The following is a 16424-nucleotide window of genomic DNA, read 5'->3' on the forward strand; positions in this document are numbered from 1 at the left end:
ATGTTAGGATATGGTTAGTAGAGTGGTTAATATGTGTGTAGTTAGGTGTTAGTTGTAGATAGTTGTAGTAAGTTTTATTTAAATGTTTTAATATTAATTTTTGGTTAGTTAGTATTATTTGGTCTTATATAAAATTTTATTGTTAAGTGTTTAGATTTATAATAAGTTTTAATTAATAATAATATATTTAAATTTAAGTTTGGTTTTATTTAACTTTCTTTTGTAATTAGAATTAGTATTTATGAAGTATTATTTTAGTCTATTTTAATTTAATTTGATATATATTTAATGAAGATTTAAAAAGGGTTAGAAGTAGAAAGTAATGTTATTTTAGAAATTAGTAAGTGGATAATAGTTACAATAGTTTTTTTAATTAGTTTATGATTTAAAAGTATTAATGCTAATTAAATTTTATATGGTTTCTTTATTTTAAATAATTGATTATTTTGATTCAAAAGTAAAATGAGTTAGTTAGTGAAGATAGTTAGTGGGGATGTTATATTAGGGATAAATAATGTATCTCACTTTATAATTGTATCATGAACTTAACAATAAGATGAAATTCATATTATGATTGGAAAATTGTATTTTCTCCTTTATTTGATTTAATGAAACATTAATGCATCCTTGAGTAATAAATCCTTAGGTAATGTATTAAGGTATTGTTAGGGAAGCCTATGTCTACATTTGAACATACCTATAATTTAACTTGTTAAATGAATATTTAGAATCATGTCGAACCCCAATTGTCATGTGAGCCTTAGTCAAACATGTATCAACATAGTGGACTTATTAACATTTTTTTAAAAAAATCGTGTATCTTTTCCCTATTATTTTGTGCATGACACTTATATATGAAAATATTCCTATTTTTCCCTTTCTAGGAACTAAAAATTTGCATGGAATACTTTGTTGAGAAATTATTTTGCACAATGCTTAATGACATAAATCCTTTTAGATCTCTCTCTTGAAAAGTTGATTAATGACCAACTCTAAGGTTCCAGATGGCTATTTTACAACCTGCTAGGTAACTCAATTGAAGATAAATGGACATGGGTCAACTGGTTATGGGAAAACTTGTGCTTCAACGATTGAACCGAAGAAGGAGGAGGGGCTGGATGAACAAGTTCTTAAGCTCGTACCTTTGCCTCTGCTACTGATAGCTATGAGTCTTGTGCCTATGCTACTGGTGGTCCTAGTTTAGGTGCTTGCAAAGTTGATGTTGTTGCTGGTTTTTTATGGTCTCGCTTGCTTCGATGCTTCCATCTTAGTGAGCTACTGGTATAGGTGCTACTAATGGTGCATCTAGAGAAGCGTATGTTACCTCTGCTACTGCTGCTATGGGTATTGCTTAAACTGATGGAACTGTGCGAAGGCCCCCTTATTAATGTACACCTGCTAGCCCTTCCTCTACAATTCTATGGGGGCATAACTAGGGGGAGGTAGATTAATTGTATGCTGCTGGGTCTATATTTGGATATGAGTATGGAACTAGGCAAAGGGAAGCTACTGGAACTGGATATGCTTATACTAGGTATAGGTATGCTGTAGAAGAAACCTGGTCGACACTACTAGATTCAGATCTATAAATGGATAAGTTAGTGACGCTATTGCTAATGGTGACTATAGATCTATCATCATTGGATATGATACTACTACTTATGGTTCATTGACTGGATCATTACCTAGGTATCGATTTGGATCTGCACAGTCACCAGAATCACCCGAAGCCACTGCTGCCTATGTCTCTATATATAGAATAGATTGCTATTGATGTTACTTGTTCAATGTGATCATCAACTTAAGAAATTTCTGGTGGGTCTATATATGTCTCTGCAACTGATGGTGGATCCGGTACTGGGTCTCTATCTAGAACTAGATATACTTCACTGACTGCTTAACCTGGACCAAGTTTGGAATAGGATATCAAGGGTCTAGAAGCTATGGGTTTGTCTCTGCTACTTACTTTGATGCTACTATCAGCTCTATAGGAGGAGGCCTTTGCTTGTACCCACCAATTTGCACAACTTTGTTGAAACCACAAAAGAGATATATTTTTGTATTTTATGTTTTATGATGAATGAAATTTCTAAACAATACAAATATACAAATTCCTATTTTAACCGAATGTTCTAAAAATAAAATAATGAAGATAAAGTAACAAGAAACTAAATAAAATTATTGAAAGGGAAATTCCTAATGGATATAAGCCAGAGTAAGAACATGTCTACAAATTATTATCAAAAGGATCTAGTAGGAAACCATTAAAATTAGGAGTAACACATCCTCAACTCCACTAATGCAATTGTCGATAGGAACTTCAATAATAGACAAAAAATGTTTCACATTTCATCAAATTGTGAGGCCACAAAAAGTGTGTTCACATGAGATAAAATGCTATGCAAGAACAATATTGATCCTTTCTCCAATTTGTCACAACAACAAAATTTGTTAACATAAGAAAAATATTAGAACTAAAAGACCACATGATCATAAAAACATAAAAAAACTACTAGCTCCAGTATTATTCATGAAAATTCATTCACAAAAATAACACACTCTAACAAGAGTTACTACACTCAAAATGAGAGCAACAATAACATATATTATTGCATCAAAATAATAGCTTAGAGTACATATTACATCAATGTATTTAAAATAGATCCTCCCCTCCTTTTGTTTTAGGAGTGAGAGCTTTTCTAATATGACTCATATTAAAAGAACTAATAAAATAAGTCTATTTACATACAAACTAACTCTCTAAATGGCGTTAAGCAGGTCTTCACCCTTGTTTTTATCAATTAATGGGTGTATGAGCTTGTACATGACTTAAAAGAATAAAATAAGAAGGATATAAGAAGATAGAAGCCATGAGATGATCTAGGAGTCACTAAGAGCTCTAAAAATGGAAGCTTAACCTTCTCTAGGTGTTTTTGGGAGTTGAACTACCATCAAAATGTGTTTTCGATACATAGAATGATCTAAAATAGCAATTGATAGTTAACTATCTGCACATTGCTTCTTATTCAAAATTGTTGGTGCACCTCTGAAAAAGTGCACCTTCAAAAAGTGATCCTTGGAAAAGTTCACCTTCAAAAAGTGTACCTTCAAAAAGTGCACCTTGGAAAAGTGCATCTTGGTGATAGGACCCAAAAATCCAAAAATTCTTCTAACTATCAAAACTTGATTTCTAACATCAAAGTTTTCTTCCCTTTTATACCAAAATGATATCTAGATGCTTTTTCTTGAATTTGTCTATTATCTCCATTACTTCCTTAGCCTCTAGTAAATCTAATGAATCATACTTATTTCGAATGCTTTTTGATAGTTTCTCACTTCTATCCTCATATCCACAAAATCCTCAAGCTAAGAATCAATTTCTAATAATGCTTCTTCTATTTTGAAAGCTTGACTAATATCATCTTCTGATAAAGTTGTCTCAAATGTATCCCTAAATTGTTGAGTGACTATTTGTACTAAGGATAGTTTTGTCTTTGAATCATCTTCAAATATCTCAAGGCTAGCGATGTTGTACTATTTATTACTTCCAAAAATTTCTTCGAGTCTTATTCTTTATTTGCTAAATATCTTCATGTGGTCCTTCCATGACTTTATTCCCAAAAGATATCTTCTCTATCCAATCATCTAAATTATCTAGTTTATCCACCAAGAATATTTCCATAAACATCTAGTACCTTTTCACTGTAATTGACTTGAGTGCTTTCAATTCATTGGCCTAGGTACATACCTCATCCATCAGCCAAAAATTATGGTTAATAATGACAACCAATTTATCAGTATTAGTCTAGATCTTGTGCAAAAGGTTCAAATTACCTTGTATTATTTGCACTACCCTTTCCTCAAAATCATGATGCCATTTCTGAAGACAATCCAAAACGGAATCCATTCGTGGCCTTGTCTACCTCCTTTCCAATGCACTTGCAAGAGAAATCTCATGATACACAAAGTCTATTGGTTCCACTACCTCATTTAGTTAGTCAAAAGCTTTAAAATATCCACCATAGACTTACCCATTATGATCTCCTTCATCTAATAATTCTTCAGAGTCAACTATTTAGTGTTTGGATGGGGAGGTGGAATGAAAATGTGTGCCAAGAGTTCTTGATCTTAATTATTCATTATGAAGGCAATTGTTCTAACATCACCCTTAAGTGGCTCAAGTTTCTAGATTACCTTTATTAATTCCAAAATTTCATCTTGTTTAGTTAATTCCATGCATCTCTTTTTTTTGAACATAACCTCCTTCTTCAACCATGATGGTGTCATGCCAATTGATGACATATATTGTGCTAAAGAGGTTGGTTCTATTGTAGGTTCCTTTCCCTTATCGCTCTTTTCTAGAGTCTTCTTATGTTGAGGAAGAACTCTAGAGTGAGTTTCTATATCATGTTGGTTTGGAGACCTAGCCTCTGTATGCAGAGGATCTTGTTCCATTTCTTCTACTGTCTATCCTTGGATAGTTCATCGCCATATAACATATTTTCCTTCTTCTAGATTTTGACTTTCAGATTCAATCATCAGAGGAGGTCGAGCCACTCATCCTTCTTCTATTAATTTGGGCATACCTTGTGCTAGTGGGGGAGGAATGCCAAGAGGTCTTTGTGGTAGTGGAGGTAGTTGACTCCAATCTTCCCCCAATGGATCCTTCCTAAGGTGTCCCATATTTTCTATCCTACCATCTTGATGCCTACAAATGTGAAATCAAAGTTTGAGAGGTAAAAAATGTCTACCCCCTTGCCCTCCATTTCTATAATCTATTTATGTTTCTCATCTTCAAAGGTCTAAACCTAGATGGGCTCCCTATGGATAGAAGAAGGTGTCTAAGTTGAGCTTCTTCTCCTCCCTTCTTCAGCCATAGTAGGTGAGCGAGTTATCTTACTCAAAGGTACAAACTTAATTTTTTTCCGTTCCTCCTCATCTTCCACCTTAGGGATTTTTTTGGAATTTGTGACAAGTGGTTACTCTTCTTCTTTAGTCTCCTCTTCACATCTACAACTTGTAGACACCTAAATTTGATTACACCACTTTGGTAATCCTATTTAGCTATCTCTAAAGGCATCATTAATTAAATTCCTATTTATTTAATCCTTTGCCATCCCCTAGCTAATTAATTTAATTAATCATCTATAGTCCTAATTGATAAATCAAATAACTTATCATTTATCAATTAAATCCTATTCTTCTATCTCATTCCTAAATCTTCATTTATTAAATAAATCTATTTGATAAAAAAAGCCTTCAATAACCCCTAACCTATCCCTAATCCTCTATTTCATCATTTTGAGAGAAAGTTTTACATCAAATCCATTCACCCAAGCCAAAATCTATCAAGAACACCATTGAAGCTAGTTTGAGAAGCTTGAGCATACATCCCAAATCTTATCAAATAGACTCATCCCTAAATCGAGAGAACAAACTTATTGAGAGCCTTTCAATGGTTCACATTCTCATTTGAGTTGGTTTCTTCTTTGCCTCTCTTAAAGGTTATATTAGTATTTTTAGTTGATGCTTTGTTCTCTTAATAGATTAGTGTTTCTTGCTAACATATTAGTACACACATTTTGGTATGCCCAGTGGGACCCCACTATGGGTCATTTAATCATCCATTTCTATCTATATGTTGTTTTTCTAATAATCTAATGTTTCTTGTTGTTTGAGTGAGTTGTAGGGTGTTTCACTTGTTTTTGCAAGTTGAAGGGTGCACTTGGGAAGAAGAAATAACCTAAAAAATCTGAAAATAACCAAAAAATTAAAAAATTCTAGAAAAATTCTATGCATTTCAGTTGTTTTTGTGCAGTGTCATCTCCGTAGATTGGCATCTGCACCAGCTACTCTGTCATCTCCGCAACCAAATTGACGTCTCCAAAGTTTGGCATCTCCACCTGGTCTTTCGTTGTCGGTGCTCCCACTAAACTATCATCTTCACATCCTTGTCTGTTGTCTTCACAGATTAGTGCCTCTGCCAGATACTCTATCATCTCTGCCGCCACCTCTAGTCTTTTGTCATCTTCGCCACTGCCAACCTCAACTGTCGTCTTTGCAAATCAGCATCTTCGTCTATTTTCCAATTAACTGCACCGCTAGACTAAGCTGGCATCTTCACCTTTTTCTCTGTCGTCTCCATAGATTGGTGTCTTTGCATTTTAGCATCTTCATAGTTTGGCGTCTCCTCCTGATGAACTATTGTCTCCACCTGTTGTTGTTGCATTTCTGTTTTAACATCTCTGTTTTTGCACTTTTTATTTAAAAAAGAAAAAAAAAAAAAAAAAAGAGAGTATAAATCAAATTTTAACTTTTGGTGGTTCCATAGGGTAGAGGTTTTTCTAAGCGTTTTTATGCCTAGAAAAAATAACAAAAAAAGTTTTAAAAAAAATTCCCATAGTTAAGCTTTCCTTTTGGAAGATTTTGGGTGACTAATCAAATTGCTTTTTTGTCTCATTGCAGGTTGGAGCAATGAACTTAATCATGTTTTTTAGGTTTTTCTTGGAATGAACTTGCATCGTTAAACACATTTTTTTTTGAATGAATGTTGCTCAAACATAATCTTGAATGCCATGGATTAAAATCAATCTTTCTTAGAATGCATGCTTAAAACAAACAAACTCAATCTTGAATGAAAAAGATCAATTAACCATTGCAATATCTCACATTTTGATTTTTGGGCATAAAAAGAATCTAAATCCACATTTTTGTAATTTTCTAAGTTATAAAAACAAATAAAAATGCTTTGAGTGAGTTTTTTGTTGGACTCACCCTCTTTAATCACCCATCAATTTAGCCATTGGTTGCAATCTCAGTGCCATCTATGGGGATGGGTCCACCTAAGAGGGTGTTAAGTGCTCTAAAAATATCAAACTCTACTCACTTAGGTTTTTAGTGATTTTTCTAACTTAGAAAATTATTTGAATGCACATTAGGCTCACTAACACTTCAACTTTGGGCTTTAAAAAGAGTTCACTCAATATTGAATGCTTAAAAACCAATGAATATTGCATGGTTTTGACACATTTCAATGACGCTCGCATTTTTTATGTTGACAATCTCTTGATTTCCATTATGTTGACAACACTGTCAAATTGGAATGAACATTGTATGCCATAATCACAAGTGTCTTCATTCATAGCTTACAAAATCTAAATCATCAATTGGATTGAACGCGTGTCTTTTAAAACCAAGATCATGTATGTAGTCTTCTTTTACACTTTTTAGGAGGTCTACTTGGGGATTTCATCATCCCTTGGGATGACCTCAACTCTAGCATTCCGACAGAGTATAAGAATTGGGAGGTGAATCGAAAGACACCTCTCTTGGGATCAAGATTCTGTCACTCGGGCTAAGCCTCAAGGAACTTTATACCCTTGAGAAGTGAAAGAGAAAAAGTGGGTTACCGCTCCTCTCAACTGTATGACATCTTTTTGGTTTCATCTATGGATTTGGGCCTCATGTACCTTGGGTATATCGAGGACTCCCTAGGTAAACCAATTTCATCCTTGTAGAAAGCTTCCTAGGATGTTGGTGTGTTTGATGTGCTTGTTCCAAACTTTTTGTCTGCTTGTTCATAGCTTTTGAAATGAATGTTTGCCAACTTTGGTCAAAATCCCATAAAAGTAGAAATCTCCTAGCTCAAGGCATACTTAGTGTAGTCACTACCTCATTAGAAAGTCCATCCAAATCATCCCCCCAGCCAACTAGCAAATCAATCCAAAATCACCCAAGCCTTTAGAATTGCTTTTACTCTACCAGAGTTTGCTATCCAATCAATCTATCCAAATCAACCAATCTCACAAAGGTTATCCCTCTGACAGAGCATTGTCTAGGGTAATCCAACTTTGTCACTTGTATCCCTCATCACCTTAAGCTAATCTTTGGGATCTACAAGTGGTCAATCTCATGCCATGCCCATAGGATCATTAGTCTATCCTCAAGTTGACACAACCACCAATCCTGCACATAGGAAAGCAAAACTCTCACTTTTTGACAGCATGCCCTTGAAGTCTTCCATCCACAGGAAATCCAAAAATCTCTAGCCAATCCTCCTTAGGTCTACCATGTAGCTTTCACTCTCCCTAAGAAATCTTTCATCAGCCAATCCAAAATCAATGCTTAATCCAAATCCAACCATGAGCTCCCGTGTTCATCCATATGCAAGACCCCATCCCCATCCAACTCATCATCAAAACATGAAATCCAAACCTATCATGATGTGTTTAATCATATTGTCCTTTCTCCCACTACATCCTATTCCAACTATGATGAAAATCTTGTTGACTATGATGGGTATCTTGAGAGTCTTAGAAGCCTTCCACCAACCATCCCCCAAAATCCAAGAGTTATTCCAAACTATCTAGTCATGCCATCTGATATCCCAGCTTCTCCTCCATCACCCAATCAACCAAGCTTCCAATCTTCCACCCCCATCACACTAGCTATTCCTATCAATCCACCTCCACCTCCACCTTAAACACATGAGTCTCCAAGGAATCTCCTAGAGAAAATACAAGAAAAGCTGCCTCCAATAGTTGATAAGCCATGTCATCTAATCCAACCATATGAAGTAGTCAGTGATGAAGCTTCCTCATCTATGATATCACATCCATCTCCGATAGCTATCATCCCCATACCATCCATCAAATTACTTAAAATCTTTCCACTTCTCACAAGCATCAAAACCCCACCACCTATCAAATCCCTCCAAATCCTATCCACATCACCTCTAAGCATTTCCCAAATCTCTCATAATGACCCTTATGCATCCATCTTCTACTCACCCATCTCCACTACCAAATCTCCCATCTATCCATCCGCTGCCTTTGAAGAATCCATCCCTTCACCTCCTATCACACCATCCACTCCAATCCAATCCTATCAAGATCCTTCCCAAAAGCATGTTGACATCCCCCAAAGCATAAATTAAGAGATCATCATACCATGTCTTCCATCCATAATGTAGTCACCATCCCCTCCATCTCCAAAACCTCAAGCCATACCTCCTCTACTGTAAGATATCTTTTCATCCCATCAACTAAATCAAGATCCTATCCTACCATCTCCTCTGCTCCATGCTTCCATCTTACCACCTATCCAAGCTATTCCACCATCTATAATCTACCCTCTTTGTTCACTTACATTCATCCATGGTGGCCTCCTCTCAACAGAAGAATTAAGAATGGGATCTCCCCATTGCAGTACATCTAATAAAGCACTTCTACCATTTTCTATACGCAAAAAGTTTCCTCAGCTCATTCAAATGCTCAATCGATGGCATTATCAAGGTCAAGGTTTAGGACCACAAGAGCAAGGAATCATAAAGCCTATTATTGCACAAAAGAATCCAGGATTTCATGGTCTTGGATATGTATCCAAAGGCTCCCCATCTAAAACTATTGGTACACGCCATCCCCAAACCAAGCCTATCTCCAGGCCCACCATGCCAACCTCCCATCACTCCTTCAAGAAATCTTATGGCATCCCCCCTCCACCATCTTTGCAACCCAAAACAACCTACCATATCCCCCCTTCATTTGCTAAATATATTTTTGGTCCGTATGTCCCAAAATATACCATCCTCCATCCTCCTATCATCCAGCATAAAAATCCCACTCCTTTCATTCCTATTCAAGATCAACAAAGGCACACCTCTCTACCTATTATCCATCATCCTCCCATTATAAGCTCCTACATATCCTCTCCATCTCGCAAGGCTTCTCCTAACCATCTTCCCAAAGCTTACAATAGCAATGTGAATGCCAACTTCAATGACGCTCGCATTTTTTATGTTGACAATCTCTTGATTTCCATTATGTTGACAAGGCTTTCAAATTGGAATGAACATTGTATGCCATAATCACAAGTGTCTTCATTCATAGCTTACAAAATCTAAATCATCAATTGGAATGAACGCGTGTCTTTTAAAACCAAGATCATGTATGTAGTCTTGTTTTACACTTTTTAGGAGGCCTGCTTGGAGATTTCATCACCCCTTGGGACGACCTCAACTCCAACATTCCAACAGAGTATAAGAATTGGGAGGTGAATCGAAAGAAACCTCTCTTGGGATCAAGAATTTTTTCACTTGGGCTAAGCCTCAAGGAACTTTATACGCTTGAGAAGTGAAAGAGGAGAAATGGGTTACCTCTCCTCTCGGCTATATGACATCTTTTTGGTTTCATCAATGGATTTGGGCCTCACGTACCTTGGGTATATCAAGGACTCCCTAGCTAAACCAAATTTCATCCTTTTAGAAAGCTTCCTAGGATGTTGGTGTGTTTGACGTGCTTGTTCCAAACTTTTTGTCTACTTGTTCATAGCTTTTGAAATGAATGTTTGCCAACTTTGGTCAAAATCCCAGAAAAGTAGAAATCTCCCAGCACAAGGCATACTTAGTTTAGTCACTACCTCATTAGAAAGTCCATCCAAATCATCCCCCCAGCTAGCTAGCAACCCAAGCCTTCAGAATTGTTGTTACTCTACCAGAGTTTGCTATCCAATCAATCTATCCAAATCAACCAATCTCACCAAGGTTATCCCTCTGACAGAGCATTGTCTAGGGTAATTCAACTTTGTCACTTGTATCGCTCATCACTTGAGCTTTAGTTTGGGATCCACAAGTGGTCAATCTCGTGCCATGCCCATAGTTCATTAGTCTATCCTCAAGTTGACACAGCCACCAATCCTGCACATAGGAAAGAAAAACTCTCACTTTTTGACAACATGCCCTTGAAGTCTTCCATCCACAGGAAAGCCAAAAATCTCTAGCCAATCCTCCTTAGGTCTATCATGCAACTTTGACTCTTCCTAAGAAAGCTTTCATCAGCCAATCCAAAATCAATGCTTAATCCAAATCCAACCATGAGCTTCCATGTTCATCCATATGCAAGACCCCATCCCCATCCAACTCATCATCAAAACATGAAATCCCAAACCTATCATGTTGTGTTTGGTCATATTGTCCTTTCTCTAACTACATCCTACTCTAATGATGATGAAAATCTTGTTGACTATGATGGGTATCTTGAGAGTCTTAGAAGCCTTCCACCAACCATCCCCTAAAATCCAACAGTTATTCCAAACTACCTAGTCATGCCATCTGATATCCCAGCTTCTGCTCCATCATCCAATCAACCAAGCTTCAAATCTTCCACCCCCATCACACTAGCTATTCCTATCAATCCACCTCCACCTCCACCTCCAACACACAAGCCTCCAAGGAATCTCCTAGAGAGAATACAAGAAAAGTTTCCTCCAATAGTCGATAAGCCATGTCATCTAATCCAACCATGTGAAGTAGTTAGTGATGAAGCTTCCCCATCTATAATATCACCTCCATCTCCCATAGCTATCATCCCCATACCATCCATCAAATTACTTAAAATCTTTCCACTTCTCAGAAGCATCAAAACCCCACCAACTATCAAATCCCTCCAAATCCTATCCACATCACCTCCAAGCATTTCCCAAATCTCCCATAATGACCCTTATGCATCAATCTTCTACTCACCCATCTCCACTACCGAATCTCCCATCTATCCATCCGCTGCCTTTGAAGAATCCATCCCTGCACCTCCTATTGCACCATCCACTCCAATCCAATCCTATCAAGATCCTGCCCAAAATCATGTTGACATCCCCCAAAGCATAAATGAAGAGATCATCATACCATGTCTTCCATCCATAGTGTAGTCACCATCCCCTCCATCTCCAAAACCTCAAGCCATAACTCCTCTACTATAGGATATCTTTTCATCCCATTAGCTAAATCAAGATCCTATCCTACCATCTCCTCTGCTCTATGCTTCCATCTTACCACCTATCCAAGCTATTCCACCATCTATAATCTACCCTCTTGGTTCACTTACATTCATCCATGGTGGCCTCCTCTCAATAGAAGAATTAAGAATGGGATCTCCCCATTGTAGTACATCTAATAAAGCACTTCTACCATTTTTTATAAGCAAAAAGGTTCCTCAGCTCATTCAAATGCTCAATAGATGGCATTATCAAGGTCAAGGTTTAGGACCACAAGAGAAAGGAATCATAAAGCCTATTATTGCACAAAAGAATCTAGGATTTCATGGTCTTGGATATGTATCCAAAGGCTCACCATCTAAAAGTGTTGGTACACGCCATCCCCAAACCAAGCCTATCTTCAGGCCCACCATGCCAGCCTCCCATCACTCCTTCAAGAAATCTTATGGCATCCCCCCTCCACCATCTTTGCAACCCAAAACAACCTACCATATCCCCCCTTCATTCACTAAATCTATTTTGGGTTTGTATGTCCCAAAATCTACCATCCTCCATCCTCCTATCATCCAGCATAAAAATCCCACTCCTTTCATTCCTATTCAGGATCAACAAAGGCACACCTCTCTACCTATTCTCCATCATCCTCCCATTATAAGCTCCTACATATCCTCTCCATCTCGCAAGGCTTCTCCTAACCATCTTCCCAAAGCTTACCACAACAATGTGAATGCCAACTTCAAAATGAATAAAGCTAAAAATCCACATCCTAGGCAATCATATATCTATTCTAAAAGACATACTCCAAAGAGGAAAAATCCAATCAAAGATCGCAAAACAATGCAAAAGCCTATGAAAAGAAAATCCAAAACCATGTCGATCCCAAAGAAAAAAGTTGAAACCCAATGCATAATGGCATCCACCATTGCTAATCACCCATCTAGTGACTTGTGTCCCCCATCTGCTAACTCCATCTTGGGTGCCTATATCCCCAACCACGCTTCCAAAAATCCTCCATCAAGCCCGCATCTACCATCTATCCCCCATATGCTCTTTTCACACCTGTCCCAACATGCGCCAATGTTGATCCTACAAGCATCCCCATCTCATGCTCCTTTCCAACCTTTTCATCCCTCCATCTCCTACCATCAATCCCATCTAATCTAATATATTGCATAAATCACACATCTAGTGTACCAACAACTAGCAACAAAATTGAACATTCCAACAACTAGTGAAAAATCCCAAAAAAGCAAAAAATAGCTAAAGAAAGCCAAAATCATTCCAGCTAAGTCTAAAGTCAAAAAGTCAGAAAAGGAAAAGAAAAATAAAGCATCCACTGGTGAAAACTTGGCAATTCAAGCACCTTGGACAAGTACCATGATGGAAACTTGGCAAACAAGCGTCATGCATAATCCAGCCATCCCTAGCTTAGCCTATCATCCTCATGCTTTTTGTCACATCTTGCCATCCAGCTCCATCTTCTAATTTATCCACCTATCTTTCATCCTCCAGCTTTTATCTATCACTATTCACTTATCTTCTGCAACCTCACCCCATCATCCCCACTATCATCCATCTCCCTAGCGCTTTCAGCTTTTCCATCCTAGCTTCAATCCTATCACATCCATCGTAAGACCTCCTTCCACATGTCATCTTTTGACTAGGGGCACTATATTCCTTGGAGATCTTGTCTTGTCCATCCTCCCTTGTCATTGGTATCTTTCTCTAGGCTATCCTCATGCAAATCCAATGTCATCCTCTCATTAGCCATTTACTCTAGCACTTTCTATTAGCTCAGCTCCCACCAACCTTAGCATTGTCCCCATCCTTGGTCAAACATTTATCATCATCATTGGATGCATCCTGCCAAATCCATATCTTCCACTATCACCTCATCCTTAGCTTCTGCATCTTGCACCAACTTGAGCTATCCCACTATCTTATCATATAAAGTTCCTATACAACTTGTAAATAATCTTGTATCACATGCTTGTATCATAGCTTGTATATCCAATCTTGTCTAAAACAACCTTGTACATTTGTAACATATCTTGGTCTATCAGCTTGTGCATCCTCTTTAGCTTCGTACCATTGTATCTATGCAGCTTTTGTGTTAGTTCATCCTTGATCAACATCTTGCACACATTGCACAACCCTTGGTTAGTTATTCCAATGCATCCTTTAGCTAGAACTCCTATCACCAAAGTGTTATCCTTCTTAGTTTAGCTTTCCAGATGCATCACTCATCCAGATCCATCAGCTTAGATACCCTTTGATAGATCCTTGTAGGATATAGCTTTCCTCATGTCTGATCTTGGTCTGTTAGTACCTCGTCCTACCCATTTTGTTGGCAAACAGTTCTCTTTTGGATTTTCACTTTCTTTTGATTTGGAATCTTCTCTTTTGGGTCTTGAAATATCTTTTCCAAGCAATCTTTTTGTTCCCTCCTCAAGGTTGCCATGATCTTCCATATCATGGTATGCTGCAAATGGGGCAATCTGAGTGTGAGGTCTTGATCAGGTCTTTTGTTTGTTTTTCTTTTCTACTTGTGGGTTACCCACTATTGGTTCCACGCTGCTTCCTCTGAGATTTATGTGTGATGCTGGGGCAATCCTTACGTGTTTATTTTGAGTCAAATTTTCAGTCCTCTGGACCATTGGTGAAAAGGCCTTGATGTTCTTGGTAACCTTGGCAATTATCCAATAGTCCTATAGAAAATCTAGTACTCAACTACATGGTGGTACTTCTCTTTGAAGCATCCCCCCACTCAAAAAGCTTCAATGGATTCCCTTCATCTCCATTATCCCCCATCCATATCTAGCATCTATCTCTCCTACCCCAACATATGCATTAGTATCTCTTTGAATCAATCTTCACTTTTAGCCTTAGGGATCCACAATCCTAGTCTTAGGGATCCACCAATCCAATCAATCCACCAAGCCTCATCTTTCGAGATCCAAAATCCTAGTCCTAGGGATCTCTGAAACCCATCTTCTGCCAATCTAACTATTTGAAATCCTATTGCATTAGCTTTGTCATCCCTTCATCCCTCACCCTATCCTAGAGTCCTTTTTATAGTGCTCCGCACTTTCCTCCCCCCAATCCTAGAATGTCTTAAGCTTGCTTCCTTTGGTGAATCTGACCTCCCTTTATCATTCTCCCATAGTGAGAGTTTGAGCTAATCCAGCCCCTTCTCTTTACCAATTTGTGTCTCTGCTCATCTCAATTTTTGGTGCTTTTCAAGAAGTCATCGAGCCTCATTTCTCTCTCCACCACCTTCTTGAGGGGGCATCATCTAAGTCTAGTCTCTCCTATTCTTATCCGAGACTGGGACAACCTTGTTGCTAAAACATCTTCCTCATGTCATCTTCATTCGAACTTCTTTGAAATAATGTTGTCTCAACACTATGTCCAAGAGGGGCAAAATGTAGACATCTAAATTTGATTACACCGCTTTGGTAATCCTATTTGGCTATCTCTAAAGGAATCATTAATTAAATTCCTATTTATTCAATCCTTTTCCATCCCCTAGCCAATTAATTTAATTAATCATCTATAGTCCTAATTGATAAATCAAATAACTTATCATTTATCAATTAAATCCTATTCTTCTATCTAATTCCAAAATCCCCATTTATTAAATAAATCTATTTGATGAATAAAGCCCTCAATAACCCCTAACCTATCCCTAATCCTCTATTTAGCCTAATCCACCCCATCCACCCATACTAACTAAGCTTAGTCACTAACTCACCCACCCTCATGAATGCCATCCACTTGCATATCTCTAACAAGCTTAGTCTAATCCTAAACCATCTCTAATCCCCCCCCCCCCCCCCCCCAACCTTTTCACATTCCCTAAGTACGCTTAAGACTTTCCTAAGCCAAGCAAAGTCAACAATCTCAACTCCCTCCAAAATATCCCAACCATAAGCCATAAAGACTCTTACAAGCCCATTCATTGCTCTTAAAAGCCATTTATCAAGGGTCTTTATGAATATATTATCCCTTGAGCCTCCTTTGTTGACTCATCCTTGCCCTTTCCTCCATCCACTCACCCTATGACATGTGTCACTCCCTGGTTGGTGCTAAACAAGCACAATCCATGTGCTCCCCTTTGAGTGCATCTTAGCCCTCCTTAAGCTTTCATCTCTCCTTGCATCTTAGCCCTCCATCCCTCAAGCCCTTAGCCTATAAATTGAATCCCCTCCCAAGCCATTTCATCACAACCTTTGAGCTAAAGTTATAATGCTAGTTTGAGAAACAAAGCCTTTTAATCATACCCTTATAATGCCAAATTGAGAGCTCAAAAAGCTACCAATTTTCCCTTACCCATCCATCTCCATTGAAGCTATTTTGAGAACCTTGAGCATACATACCAAATCTAAGAAAATAGACTCATGCCCAAATGAAGAGAACAATCTCATTGAGAGAGCCTCTTCCATGGCTCATATTCTCATTTGAGTTGTTTCCTCTTTTAGTCTCTCTTATATGTTATGTTAATCTTTGTTAGTTAATTCTTTGTTCTTTTGATAGATTAGTATTCCTTTGCTAACATATTAGTGTATAGACAACCATCATCTCTATTCATGCTCTTTTGGGCACTGATGGGGAGTCTTCTTTTGCTTAGCCTCAAGGTGGCAAAAATGTTTTTGGTG

This window comes from Cupressus sempervirens, chromosome 6 (genome assembly GCF_028749045.1).
Source record: "Cupressus sempervirens isolate cs-2001-9-10 chromosome 6, ASM2874904v1, whole genome shotgun sequence".
Classification (NCBI taxonomy): Eukaryota; Viridiplantae; Streptophyta; class Pinopsida; order Cupressales; family Cupressaceae; genus Cupressus; species Cupressus sempervirens.